This window comes from Chrysemys picta, chromosome 3 (genome assembly GCF_011386835.1).
Source record: "Chrysemys picta bellii isolate R12L10 chromosome 3, ASM1138683v2, whole genome shotgun sequence".
In the NCBI taxonomy this organism is placed as follows: Eukaryota; Metazoa; Chordata; order Testudines; family Emydidae; genus Chrysemys; species Chrysemys picta.
The window spans coordinates 174535625-174550327 of NC_088793.1; positions in this window are offsets into that span (position 1 = coordinate 174535625).

Below are 14703 nucleotides of genomic sequence, written 5' to 3' on the forward strand. Positions count from 1 at the left end.
TTTTCAGGGTAATCTGGGGTGTACAGTCTCTGAAATATTGTCTAAAACATCTTGAATTGTTTGAGCAGGGTTATCACAACATTCAGAGGATTTAATACCATCTGTTGTGCCCTTTCAGTAGCAATTTTAGCTGCAGCAGGTGCATGGACAGGCTTTAACGTCTGTGAAGATGATGAACATCATCCAGAAAAGTTGTTGTGCATTTCTTCCTGTAAACAGTTCAGTCATAGGAATATCACTTCCAGCAAGGGATCATATCAGCTTTTCTTTTGTCATGAGATAAACATAGTAGATAATGTTTTCACCCCTCGGCTCTCCTATATTCATTCTAATTCTTTGTTTTTCTTGGAGAAAGTCTCACAAGTCTCTGCAGCACACAAAGAAGTTTAAGGCGCAAAAATCCTCAATGTGTAGGCCCTGAACTTACAAGTGCTTATGTGATTTGCACTAAAATGCACAAGTGGAGACTGAAGATGGGAACCGGTAAGGTGATGTTCTGACGCCTCTACTGAATGGTAGCAGGTTTCATTCTGTTTCCTTACTCACGAGTGTGCAATGTTAAAGTAGAGCAGGACTTGACTGGAGAATGGGCATGTCTGAGGAGACAATGATTTAATCACCATGCTAATGAGACACTTCACCATCCACTTTCCGGTAGGGAAAGGAAGAGTAACTTGATGGCCACACAGCCATGATCTCATGAATTCAAGTTGAGGTTCCCCTTCACTCACTGTGCACATGCATCATTTCAAACCTGACCTGCACAAGATCAAGGCCAAAATGTACAATTGGCAGGATAAAGTGCAAACAGATGAAAAGGTGTCACAATATTTTAGATACAGTGGAGTCTTTTATAATCAAAACATTCTCAGTCCAATAGAGTTTTCAGGTACAAATGCCCGTGCAAAGTGGAAATATTAGTGGATGGTCAAATATTCAGCTCACTGGTCATTATTTTTTAAAAATCCTAGCTTATGGGACAGGTCAGGAGAGGTAAGAGAATGCTGGTTGTGGGCAGTAGGGTCAGGGAGAGAATGCATAGGGCCTGCCTGATCCTTGGTCTGTAGACTGGGGCTTAGGGGTTTACTCAGGCCTGCACGACTTAGCATCCTAAATCACACAGCCCCCCCAGTCAGACCAAAGTTTGGGGGATGTATTTGTTGCCTTTCCTTCCTGTGACCTGCACTGAGTGTAACCTTGATCTAGCTCAGGATGGAGACACTTACATTTAATTTAAAAAAGCAACCATCCTCTCCAATATCTGTTGCCATTTTAAAATAATGTCTCCAATGTGCAATCCCTATTTCCACCGAAGCAGCTGTTCCTTATCAGGCAGAGGGGAGGTGACAGAAAAAAGGTTGTGATTTTACTTATACCAGTTTTACACTGATGCAAGTTCATTGATTTCAGAATTACTGATTTACACCAGAAGAAGGCATTAGGCCTTGAAGCAAACCAAATTCATTACCTCTCAGCATGTCAGCTTGTTTTCAGATCTGTTCATACGAGTCTTCTATTATAAACCAAATTGTCTAGTTAAACCCAATTTATAAACTATTAAAATGTTTCCTATGTATTGCTCACGAGTTGAAGATAGCTGGCTCACAAACGTTGGGCTAGATGTTCAGGCACAGGAGTGTACATACAGTTAGTTATCACATACAGTATCTATCATCAGAGCAACATCTTATGTTCCTTTTCATCGTCTTTCATTACAATGTTATGCTTGTAATGCTCTATCAGTTAGCTTTTCCATGATAAGCTCCAATATTTAAAGATTCATATCTGCCTGCCTTTAATCACATTTGGCTGAAACTTGACATCAAAATTGCCAACCCGAGGGTAACCCCTTCTTTTAAAAAGGGTAGAAATAAGTTATTTTTCAATTATAGAGCAATAAAAATGTCTCAAATTTTGGTTTACTTGTTTCAAGCATTTTGTTCACCAGACCAATAAAAAGTATAATTTTAAAACCTAAAATATAGGGAATTTCCCCTCCCCCCTCCAAATGGGCACATTGGGTTCCAAACCGCATTGTGCTCAGTGGCTCGGGAAGAGCCATTTGCAGAGCACTGCATAGATGGAGAGAGCAAAGGAAGGGAATTCAAATGGCTGGAAGCCTCTTGGCCAGACCATTTCCCTTTTGTGTGTCTTCTATTCTGGTACTAAGGGCCTGATCTAAAATCCAAAGTCAAAGGGAGGCTTTCTATTGGCTTCAATAAGCCTTGGAACTGCCCCTAATGTCAGGCCTAACATACTTAGTTATGATGTGAGCTATACAATAGTCGCCAAAATATTTTTTTAAACTAGGAAATATTACCAGATGTGATGACACAATCAAATGTGATGACAAGAAGAATACTGTTCATATCTTGTTGATTTAAGTTGTGAAACCAAGTAGAAAATACTGTTAAAAACATGGCATGGTGTTTAATGTATCTGGCTCTGTTTCAAGCTACCCTTGTTTTCTAAGATCAAAGGTAAAACAAAAACTGTACAAATCACTCTTTTTAATCCAGACAATGATAACACAAAGATCACTGTAAGAATTAAAGGCTAGATGATGTCTGGCCCTTGAGCTGCTGCAGTGGGGAGAGTGAAGTACAGGGAGTGGGGGAAGGAGCATTCGTCCCCACTTGAGCCTCCTCTGCATGTGCCAAGCACAGTCATCAAGCAGAGGAATGGATTCCTCATAAAGTCCAGGGAATGCAAAGCTTTCCCAAGGAGTGTGTGTGTGTGTGTGTGGCAGGGAGCTGGGATGGATGGATGGATGGATGGATGGATGGATAGGGGGGAGGGCGCTATGGGAAAGCTAGCTGGCCACAAGCTACAAAAGAAATGACATACCAGCCCAGCCATCTAGCCCAGAATCCACTGTTCCACCGTGACCAACACCAACTGCTTCTGGGGAAGGAGCAAGAAACCCTGGCATATTCACAGTAATAGTTTTGAAGTATTTGCCAAGCTCTGCTCTACGGCTCCTCAAAACGCAAATTGAGGGCCTAAGCCTGCAGATTTTTACTTACATGAATTGTTCCTTTGATGTGTCCTCCCTACTTTCATGACTAAAGTTTGCTGGATAGAGACCTTATTCTGGGGATATTGCTTATACTTTAATAGTTATTTGAGCAAGGCAAAAAAATTTGGCAAATAGTTTGTTTGCTGAAAAATGCAGTTTTGGTTGACCTGAAACTACTTGTGAATTTGTGTTGAGTTCGCCAAATAATTTTGACCCAGCTGAAAAAACTGAAATGCTTCAGAAAGGTCAACATGCAATATTTCATTTCAACCTGACCTAACATTGTAGTGTTAGCTGGGCATTTTACAAAACCAAAGGACAAGATTCACAAAACATTAGGCATTGTGGGGGGAGAGAAGCAGGAGGACCATCTCCCTTATCACCTTTAGCACAGTGGTTAAAATACTCTCCTGGGATGCAGAAGACCCCCGTTTAATTGCCCCCTCTGCCTGCTGTGGAGGAGGGATTTGAATATGGGTCTACTACAGTTGAGGAGAGTGTCTAGTCACTGGGATACTCAAGTGTGTGTCTTAAGACCAGCTAGACTTCAAAGACATCAACAGAAAAGGTCTTTTCAATATTATCATGAGGCATAAGTGGCGCTTTAAAATACAATAGCCAACTAGGCTGCTGAGAGGAGTGATAATAAATACTTGTTATCCTGGAAGCACTCCTCACACTCATTATACAAGACAGTCTCAGTTGTTATTTTACTCCTTGCTAAGGTCAACAGATTAAACTTTGTGGGAGTTTCCTCCCTTGGGTGAAAGGACAGACTCATTCAGGAGAAATACTGTGACATTTGTCAGACAAATGTGTAAACCGAAGCTCTGCCCAAGCAGAAGTGAAAACTAATCTCTAGAACAAAGAACATATTTCATATAGGCCTTAATGCCTCGATGAACAATCTGCAGATAATGTGACCTAATACTTGCTTACTAATTTTGTAGGGATGGTGTTGGACCTGGTTTAGACAAAGTATTCTATAAGCTAAGCCCTCATGTCCATACATGATAAAAATTCCTGCCTCTGATGTGCCTTGTAGAGCCCCCTCCACTCCTTTGGAGCATATAGAGTGGATTTTCAAAAGCACTCAGAAGTGGCTTAACTCTGCTTCCACTGAAGTCAATAGTAAAATTCTCATTGATTGACTTTGGTGGGAGCGGTTTGGTCAATGCCAAGCTCTTTTGAAAAATCTTACCCTCAAGGGCCACGTTGGCAGGCTTTACTTAAGCCAAACTGACATTGGTACAAACTCTGCAGTCTTCAATAGGCAAAGCACCCACTGAGCCAAATACTGGGAACCTGAGCAAACCCTGGGTAAACTGGGTTTGCTCCATGCAAACCATGGTGTGGAATCCTCAGCCTCAACCAACACAGGTAGACAATAGATGCCACTATAGATGTCCCAGAGGCCAAATTCTGCTAGGTAAGAGATTGAAGTCCAGGACCTCCATAGTAGCATTCTCTGAAATACTTCCAGTTCCATGCACAGGGCCAGTTAGACAGGCAGAACTGCAGTGTCTCAATGCATGGATGAGCAATGGTGTAGGGAGGAGGGGTTGAGATTTATTAGGAACAGGGGAATCTTTTGGGAAAGGGGGAGCCTATACAGGAAGGATGAGCTCCACCTAAACCAAAATGGAACCAGATTGCTGGCACTTAAAATTAAAAAGGTTGTAGAGAATTTTTTAAACTAAGGGATGGGGGAAAGCCGACAGGTGCAGAGGAGCACATGGTTTGGACAGAGACATTCCTTAGTGGAGGATCTATTAATGGAGATTCTCTATGTCCTAGTAAGCAGAAGAGTATGGAAGATAAAATACAGGTAGGATCTGATGAGAAACAGTCAAATGAAAAAAAGTCTTATTCAATTACATCATGTAATGGGAGACAGCTAAAAAGTGACAAGTTTTTCAAGTGCTTATATACCAATGTTAGAAGTCTAAATAATAAGATGGGTGAACTAGAGTGCCTCATATTAAATGAGGATATTGATATAATAGGCATCACAGAAACTTGATGGAATGAGGATAATCAAATGGGACACAATAATAACAGGGTACAAAATATATCGGAAGGACAGAACAAGTCGTGCTGGTGGGGGAGTGGCATTAGATATGAAAGAAAGCATAGAATCAAATGAAATAAAAATCTTAAATGAACCAATCTGTATCATAGAATCTCTATGGATAGTGATTCCATGCTCAAATAATAAGAATATAGCAGTAGGGATATATTACCGACCGCCTGATCAGGATGGTGATAGTGACTGTGAAATGCTCAGGGAGATTAGAGAGGCTATTAAAATAAAAAACTCAATAATAATGGGGGATTTCAACTATCCCATATTGACTGAGTACATTTCACCTCAGGATGGGATGCAGAGATAAAGTTTCTTGATACCTTAAATGACTGCTTCTTGGAGCAGCTAGTCCTGGAACCCACAAGAGGAGAGGCAATTCTTGATTTAGTCCTAAGTGGAGCACAGGATCAGGTCCAAGAGGTGAATATAGCTGAATCGCTTGGTAATAATGACCATAATATAATTAAATTTAACATCCCTGTGGTGGGGAAAACACCACAGTGGCCCAACATTGTAGCATTTAATTTCAGAAAGGGAAACTACACAAAATTGAGGAGGTTAGTGAAACAGAAATTAAAAGTTTCAGAAGGTAGCTGTGTTAGTCTGTATCTACAAAAACAACAAGGAGTCTGGTGGCACCTTAAAGACATCTGAAGAAGTGAGGTTTTTACCCATGAAAGCTTATGCCCAAATAAATCTGTTAGTCTTTAAGGTGCCACCAGACTCCTCATTGCTTTTTTAGAAATTAAAAGGTATAGCACCAAAAGTAAAATCTCTGCAAGCTGCATGGAAACTTTTTAAAGACACCATAATAGAGGCTCAACTTAAATGTATACCCCAAATTAAAAAACATAGTAAGAGAACAAAAAAAGAGCCATCATGGCTAAACAACAAAGTAAAAGAAGCAGTGAGAGGCAAAAAGTGGAAGTTAAATCCTAGTGAGGAAAATAGAGAGGAGCATAAACTCTGGCAAATGAAGTGTAAAAATATAATTAGGAAGGCCAAAAAAGAATTTGAAGAACAGCTAGCCAAAGACTCAAAAAGTAATAGCAATTTTTTTTTAAGTACATCAGAAGCAGGAAGCCTGCTAAACAACGAATGGGGCCACTGGATGATCAAGATGCTAAAGGAGCACTCAAGGACGATAAGACCATTGCAGAGAAACTAAATGAATTCTTTGCATCGGTCTTCACAGTTGAGAATGTGAGGGAGATTCCCAAACCTGAACCATTCTTTTTAGGTGACAAATCTAAGGAATTGTCCCAGATTGAGCTGTCATTAGAGGAGGTTTTGGAACAAATTGATAAATTCAACAGTATAAGTCACCAGGACCAGATGGTATTCACCCAAGAGTTCTAAAATGTGAAATTGCAGGACTACTACTATAGTCTGTAACCTATAATTTAAATCAGCTTCTGTACCAAATGACTGGATAACTAATGTGATGCCAATTTTTAAAAAGGGCTCCAGAGGTGACCCCAGCAATTACAGGCCGGTAAGCCTGACTTCAGTACCAGGCAAACTTGTTGAAACTATAGTAAAGAACAAAATTGTCAGACATATAAATGAACATAATTTGTTGGGGAAGAGTCAACATGGTTTTTGTAAAGGGAAATCATGCCTCACCAATCTACTAGAATTCTTTGAGGGGGTCAACAAGCATGTGGACAAGGGGGATCCAGTGGATATAGTGTATTTAGATTTTCAGAAAGCCTTTGAGAAGGTCCCTCACCAAAGGCTATTAAGCAAAATAAGCAGTCATGGGATAAGAGGGAATATTCTCTCAAGGATTGGTAACTGTTAAAAGATAGGAAACAAAGGGTAGGAATAAATGGTCACTTTTCAGAATGGAGAACTAAATAAGTAAATAGTGGTGTCCCCCAGGGATCTGTACTGGGCCCACTCCTATTTAACATATTCATAAACTATCTGGAAAAAGGGGTAAATAGTGAGGTGGCAAAATTTGCAGATGATACAAAACTACCCAAGATAGTTAAGTCCCAGGCAGACTGCGAAGAGCTACAAAAGGATCTCTTAAAACTGGGTGACTGGGCAACAAAATAGCAGATGAAATTCAATGTTGATAAATGTAAAGTAATGCACACTGGAAAACATAATCCCAACTACATATATAAAATTATGGGGTCTAAATTAGCTGTTACCACTCAAGAAAGAGATCTTGGAGTCATTGTGGATAGTTCTCTGAAAACATCCACTCAATGTGCAGTGGCAGTCAAAAAGGCAAACAAAATGTTGGGACTCATTAAGAAAGGGATAGATAATAAGACAGAAAATATCATATTGTCTCTATATAAATCCATGGTAAGCCCACATCTTGAATACTGTGTACAGATATGGTCGTCCCATCTCAAAAAAGATATATTGGAATTGGAAAAGGTTCAGAAAAGGGCAACAAAAATTATTTGGGGTATGGAACGGCTGCCATATGAGGAGAGATTAATAAGACTGGGACTTTTCAGCTTGGAAAAGAGATGAGTAAGGGGGGATATGATAGAGGTCTATAAAATTGTGTGGAGAAAGTAAATAAGGAAGTGTTATTTACTCCTTCTCATAACACAAGAACTAGGGGCCACCAAATGAAATTAATAGGCAGCAGGTTTAAAACAAATAAAATGAAGTATTTCTTCACACAATACACAGTCAACCTGTGGAACTCCTTGCCAGAGGATGTTGTGAAGGCCAAAACTATAACAGGGTTCAAAAAAGATCTAGAGAAATTCATGGAGGTCCATCAATGGCTATTAGCCAGGATGGGCAGGGATGGTGTCCCTCATCTCTGTTTGCCAGAAGCTGGGAATGGGCGACAGGGGATGGATCACTTGATGATTACCTGTTCTGTTCATTCCCTCTGGGGCATCTGGCATTGGCCACTGTCGGAAGACAGGATGCTGGGCTAGATGGACCTTTGGTCTGACCCAGTATGGCCGTTCTTATGTTCTTAGGTACTAGAGGGAGAGTAGTAGAAACAGGCACCGATTTTCCAAAGTGCCTGGGAGTGCTCGACCCTCAGAATCTGTTTACAGTTCAAGTCTTTGCAAAACAAAAGGTACTTCATGTTTGGTTTAGATATTTACCTTCTTGAATGCAATTGCAATACAATGTTATCTTCTAATAACCTTACATCTCAATGCTCATATCAGACATGAGAAGCTTTCAATGCAGTTTATTTTGAGAAGCTTCAGAATTTTACTGGAACAAAAAGGTACAAAACAACTGGGTGTAAATTAGCATAACTTTGCTGAATTCTGACATAGCTCCTTGGCTATGCTGATTCAAACATGCTGAGGATCTGGTTCCAGATCTCCAAGTAGAGCCTTAGAACATATCAAAGCATCTAATGCTACTAAAAGAAATGGACTGGTGTCTGAAAAGATCTATATCACGAAAGTGTCAAGCGCATGTGACCAGCTTATACTTTAAAATATTCAGAGAAGGGTTTTATTGGTTTTATGGTGATGATTAATATTGCCAAGTGATGCCAAAATGCATTTTTAGATGTTGGCATGAACAGTTTTTGTTCACAGAGGGCCTGAGAAGAGAAATTCAAAACCAAACCTTTCCCAAACTTTGAAGCTCAGATCTGAACTTCACAGGCAACCTGTCTGTTAAACTAACAATAAATAATGCTAGGCCAAACCAAACCCCCTCATTTTGGGGAAATTACAAGTTTCGTAGCTGGCCCCCTTATAAAGGGCAAAACTAAAATCCCAAATCTGAACACAGAATGTTGTAAAAGTTCAAATCTGGATCTAAACATCCAGAGAGACCTTTGTTAAAATCTGACAATGCAGCACTGTGATGTATTCTGCAGTATACCCTTCCTGAAATTATTTCTGTACATCACAAGTACACACATGAATCTGCACAGGTTTAGACACAGCACCTTCTAATATAACACTTTATAGAGTAAAAGACAAAGAAGTCTTAAGTTTAAGCTCCCACTATGTCTTCTTGAGCTAAAGTGAGTCTAATGGCATTTGTCTTCAAGGTAACAACATTTCACAGACTAAGAATAGCAAATAAATGAATCATAGAAGATGGAGATGACAGAAACCTGACATGTCATCCACTCCATGCCAATGAAAAAATTATACCTACAAGATATTTTCTAATGTTTTGTCCAGTCTTTTCAGGGCCGGCCCACAACATTTTGGCATCTGAGGCGGGGAGCTCAAATGATGTTCCCGTGCCCCCTTGCTTTGAAAGGTCTCAATTCTGCCTTCTTCCTGTTCTACTCCTCTCATGGTACTGCTCTGCTACCTGCTCCAATAAAGGGGAACTAACAACTTAAAATGCCTTGTTCAAAAATTTTAAGTAACACTTAACTTTCAAATGCCTGAACAGCAAATGTAACTTTTCTTGTCTTCATAGTAAACACTGGCATTTTCATCTGTTTGAATAATCAAAGTGGTGCTTTCCATGCCTTCTTGGTTGCAAAGATTTGAACTGCTTCCTGAAGGTCCTCAGTCTGGGCCAGCTCATGCTCTATTGAGATGGTTGCAAGGCCAACCAGCCTCTCCTGTGTCATTGTGGAGAGTAAATTTGTTTTTATTAACTTCAGCTTGGAGAAGCTGCGTTCTCCACTGGCAACTGTTACAGAAAGTGTTAGAAGTATGCACAGAGCAACAAAAGCATTGGAAAGAAGGTGGTCATCTTATTTGTGCACATATATTCCAGAACAGCCTTTGGAGTTGATCCTGCTGAAATGTATCTTGAAAGGGCTTTCAGTTCATTACCTAAATCACTTGCATCAATATCGTGCATGTCATCATGTGTCAACACTGTCTCTAGTGCCCTGCATTGCTGGTGTAGGTTTTCTTCAGGTATCGCAAGGAGTTTTGGAATATCATACAACATCCCAAATATACTGCTGTGTTCCTTGAGCTGCATGAAACGTCCTTCAACTGACTGTATTGCACAATCTAGCACCTGGTTAAAGAATTCAACTTTGAATTGTTGTTTGGGGTCTCTTACAGGATTATCCCGTGCCTCGTAATCAAAATGTCGACTTCTTCGGTGACTCTTGTATATAAGGTGGGAAAATAGCTTCAGTATGAAGTTCCTCTGCCAACTTCTGTGCATTCTTCAGAATGTTTTGAAATCCCTCATCTGACCGGTAAGACTGTAGGTTTGACTTTGCTTTCTCCAGTTGTTCCATTGCTCCAGATATATCAAAGTCAACACCTTGGAGTCTCTTGCTTACAACATTTATTTCAAACAGTATGCCATGCCACAACACTAATCCACTCAGAAATTTGAAGTTATGTATGTTTCTGGTGATTCCATTTCCCTCTGCCACTGTTCTCCCACAAACGGTTCCTGTCATAGAATTATCCTCCATAATGGCAACTATGGCATCATCTATCTTCCCAATTTGGTGTTTATAGGCTTTATCACCTCCACTCGACTTTCCCATTGTGAGGCACTCAGTGGTTTCAGTGTCAGAGAGGATGTTCCCAGATGTTGCTTCAAAATTTGCCATCGATGAGTTGATGCAGAGAAAAATACATAGAGGCTTTGAATTACATTAAAAAATTCAACAGCCTCACTAGAAGCTGATGCTGCATCACTGACCACCAAGTTCAATGAATGAGAACTGCATGGGACAAAAAAAGCTCGAGGGTTTAACTCTCGGATCCGTGTCTGCACTCCTCTGTTCTTTCCTCTCATGTTGGCACCATTATCGTAGCCCTGACCTCTAATGTCAGCTATCGCAATTCCCGTATCTTCCAGCTTTTTAAGAAGCACATTTCTCATACCAGCTCCTGTAGTATCATCAATGTCAATAAAGTCTAGAAAATGCTCTCTGACTGTCACCATTGCAGGGACATTTTCACTAGGTTCTGTTGTTACAAAACGCACCATTAAAGTCATTTGTTCTGTATGGCTGATGTCAGGTGTGCAGTCCAGAATAACAGAGTAATATCTTGCTGACTTCAGATCTGCCACAATTTTCTGTTTGACTTTTGTTGCCAGTAACTGTATGATCTCATTTTGAATTGTTTTTCCAAGGTAGTGGTGTGTGTACATTTCTTGGGTGGTGACTCTTCTTAGATGCTCCTGGAGCACAGCATCAAACTCAGCCATCAGCTCCACAATTTTAAGGAAGTTTCCATTGTTTGTCACATACAGCTGATCTGAAGTGCCATGCAGTGCTAGGTTTTGGGTAGCAAGCATTCTCACAATGGCAATGAGCCTTTTCAGAACATTTTGCCAGTAAAGAGACTCTGATGCAATCTTCTCTTGATGCTGGTCATCTATGGTGGCCTTTAACCTTAGTCTCATCTCAAGCTCTTTCCACCTATGGAATGCTCTCTGATGATTTGCTGCCTTCTCATGGCATGCCAGATTTCTAGCCAGATTTTTCCAGTCCTTTGTTCCTGTAGAACCCAATGTGGCTGGAAGATGAGACTGGAAGAGTTTGCAACCAAAACAGTATGCAGCATTCTGGGTTTTTGAGTACATAAGCCATGTCCCCTCCACTTTTTCACCATTGGGGATTTCACGCCAGTAATGTGTGGGATGGAAACTTCTGTTTTGATTGTCTTTGGGGAACATGAAGTTTTTCACTTGCTGTGGCCCATGCAGTACAAGGAAGTCCCCCAGGCTACTGCTCAAGTGGGTCCACAGTCCTGGATCATCTAAACTTAAGGAACTAAACTCAGCAGCAGCTGTTTCTTGTGCCTCCACCAACCTCTTCTATGATCTACACCAGTGGTTCCCAAACTTTAACAGCCCGCGAACCCCTTTTACTAAATTGTGAAATCTCGTGAACTCCCTCCTAAAAATGAATATTTTCAGGGATTTAAGTTTAAATTTCCTCAGTGTGATGGATGCCCCAACTGCCAGGCCCCGGAATCTATGAGCCTCTGAAAACTATTTTTAATTGAAACTTTTTTTAATGAACATAGAAAAATCAGAAACCAAAAATGTTTCTGTAAAATGTTTTTTTGGCTTTTGTTTTTAAAAAAATGGTTTCTAATAAAAATAAATTCATTTTTGGTTTTCAAAAATCAGAAAATGTTTCATGAAAACAGTTTTTGAAAATGGACCATTTTTCCGTTTCAGTTTTTTGTAAATTTTTCTTGGGGAATTTTGAAAAATGTGAAAAAAATTCAAAACTTTCTGTGAAAAATGCTTGGTATTTTTCACCCACCTCTAATTTCGGGTGAGGCTGTGGCTGGTGGTAACCAGGAGGGCCGTGGTTCTGGCTTTAGATGAGATTTGGCAAATTCCTGGGGCTCGGGCTGGGGTTCAGGCTGCCGGCTCCCGCGCTGATGGTGGCGGGGCTTGGGCTGCCAGCCCCAACTGCCCGGCCCTGCTCTCCCTGGGGCTCGGGCTGGGATTCAGGCTGCCAGCTCCCGTGCTGATGGTGGCAGGGCTTGGGCTGCCAGCCCCAACTGCCCGGCCCCGCTCTCCCTGGGGCTCGGGCTGCCAGCCCTGTGCGGAGCGCTGGGGTTTGGGGTGCCGGCTCCCCTGCTGACAGGGGCAGGGCTTGGGTTGCTGGCCCCAACTGCCCAGCCCCGCTCTCCCTAGGGCTCGGGGTGTCTGCCCTGCAACCGGGTCCCACCTGCTGTCTCCAATGCCCAGGGTCCTTTGTCCGCCATTAGTGAAATTTTTCTGGTGAACCCCCTGTAACGTTCTGCGAACCCCCAGGGGTTCGCAAACCCCAGTTTGGGAACCACTGATCTACACTTTTCTTCAGGAATGTGCATGGTTACATCCATTTCAGATGGAGATAAGGATACTGCAGTAGCTGCCAGGTCACCTGCACTCTGATTAACTGGAAGATCCGGCATCTCCTCACCACCCACATCCTCACTGGGGCCAGAAGGCTCACCGTGAACATTTGTGTCTATGTATCTCAGGAGAGCTCCTTCCTGCTTAGACAGAAAAGTTTCCTTTGCTTGCTTGCTTTTTCTGAATGCTGCCCCAGAGAAGCATTTTCTTCTTTCACTCATGACTGCTGTTCTGTGCCAGCTATAGTGGCTCTCAACATGCAATTGAAGGGGACAAATAAGCAGGCTGGTAGCAGGGCCTGAGTGAGTGAAGATATCAGTGTCTTAAGGGCCTAACTGGCACTTACTACTTCAGTTGACTGCCTGTTCATAGAATCATAGAATATCAGGGTTGGAAGGGACCTCAGGAGGTCATCTAGTCCAACCCCCTGCTCAAAGCAGGACCAATTCCCAACTAAATCATCCCAGCCAGGGCTTATTAATTAATGGAGATATTCTCTCTCCTAGAACTGGAAGAGACCTTGAAAGGTCATTGAGTCTAGCCCCCTGGCTTCACTAGTAGGACCAAGTACTGATTTTGCCCCAAATCCCTAAGTGGCCCCCTCAAGGATTGAACTCATAACCCTGGGTTTAGCAGGCCAATGCTCAAACCACTGAGCTATCCCCTCCCCCCAAAAATGGCCCCCTCAAGGATTGAACTCACAACCCTCAGCTTAGGAGGCCAATGCTCAAACCACTGAACTATCCCGTCCCTTGACTTGCTCTTCTCAAGTGGATTCAGGGAAGCATCAAGAAACAGGAAGCTCCCTGAGAAGCTGGTGTAAATTAGTCCAGGCTCCTGGGGGTGCTAGAGAGATACATAAGAGGTTCCTCCTCCTCTCTCTCCCTGCAGCTCCTGCTGCTTTCTGTTATTCCCTCTCACCTTTTCTCCTGCCTGCCTGTTACGTCTCTTGTGCCCTTTTTCCTCCAGCACAGCACTCCGCCATCTCTGTGCATCTAGAGCAGAGAGAATACATATGCAGCAGACGCACTTTTCTACACTCTGGGTCCTAGTGGCACCTGAGGCAGCCGCCTAAGGGTAAGGCCAGCCCTGAGTCCTTTAAATATCCTATCCAATAGCTCTCTCACAACTTCCCTTTATGGTCATGAAATTTCTCCTAATGCTAAGTCTAAATTTTCCCTCTTAATTTCTTTGGATTTACTTCATATAGTCAAGTGTAGTCTTATGTCACATGCATAATTATTAAGTAGTCTGTTCCCTTAATACATTTCTCATTATACAAGCCACTCACAAACTAGAAGAAGAATATGATGAAACTGAAAACTAACCCGTATTCCACTCTTCCATGCCTGTAAGACATCTGCAAGAATAGAAAAGGTGCTCCATATTGATTTTCAGCTTAGCTAGAACACTAGCTCAAGAAATTTTATAATATAAGGTGGAGAAGATACCACAGACACACTACACAATAGAGGTTTGTGCTAAAAATGTCTCACTTGAAACCCTGACTCTTGTTCTGTAATTTAGGAATTGGATGGATGCATATATCCTCTTTAAAGCAATTGTTTTAAACTTTTAGTAATATGCTGCACAATGTACCTTAACTTCTACCATTATTGATTGCATTATTATTATTATTTATACCAGTGTTTTCATACAGCCAAATTTACTCATAAACTCATTAGTCTAGTATCAGATGCATTCATGTTTTCCATTACGCAATGGAAATATCAGGTGATAATTGGAACAATGTCTCACTAGAGATAAATGTTTTACTAGAGAGTCAAACTGTGACAATTATCAATTTTCCAGATGAGCTAAAGAATGATCGAAAGCT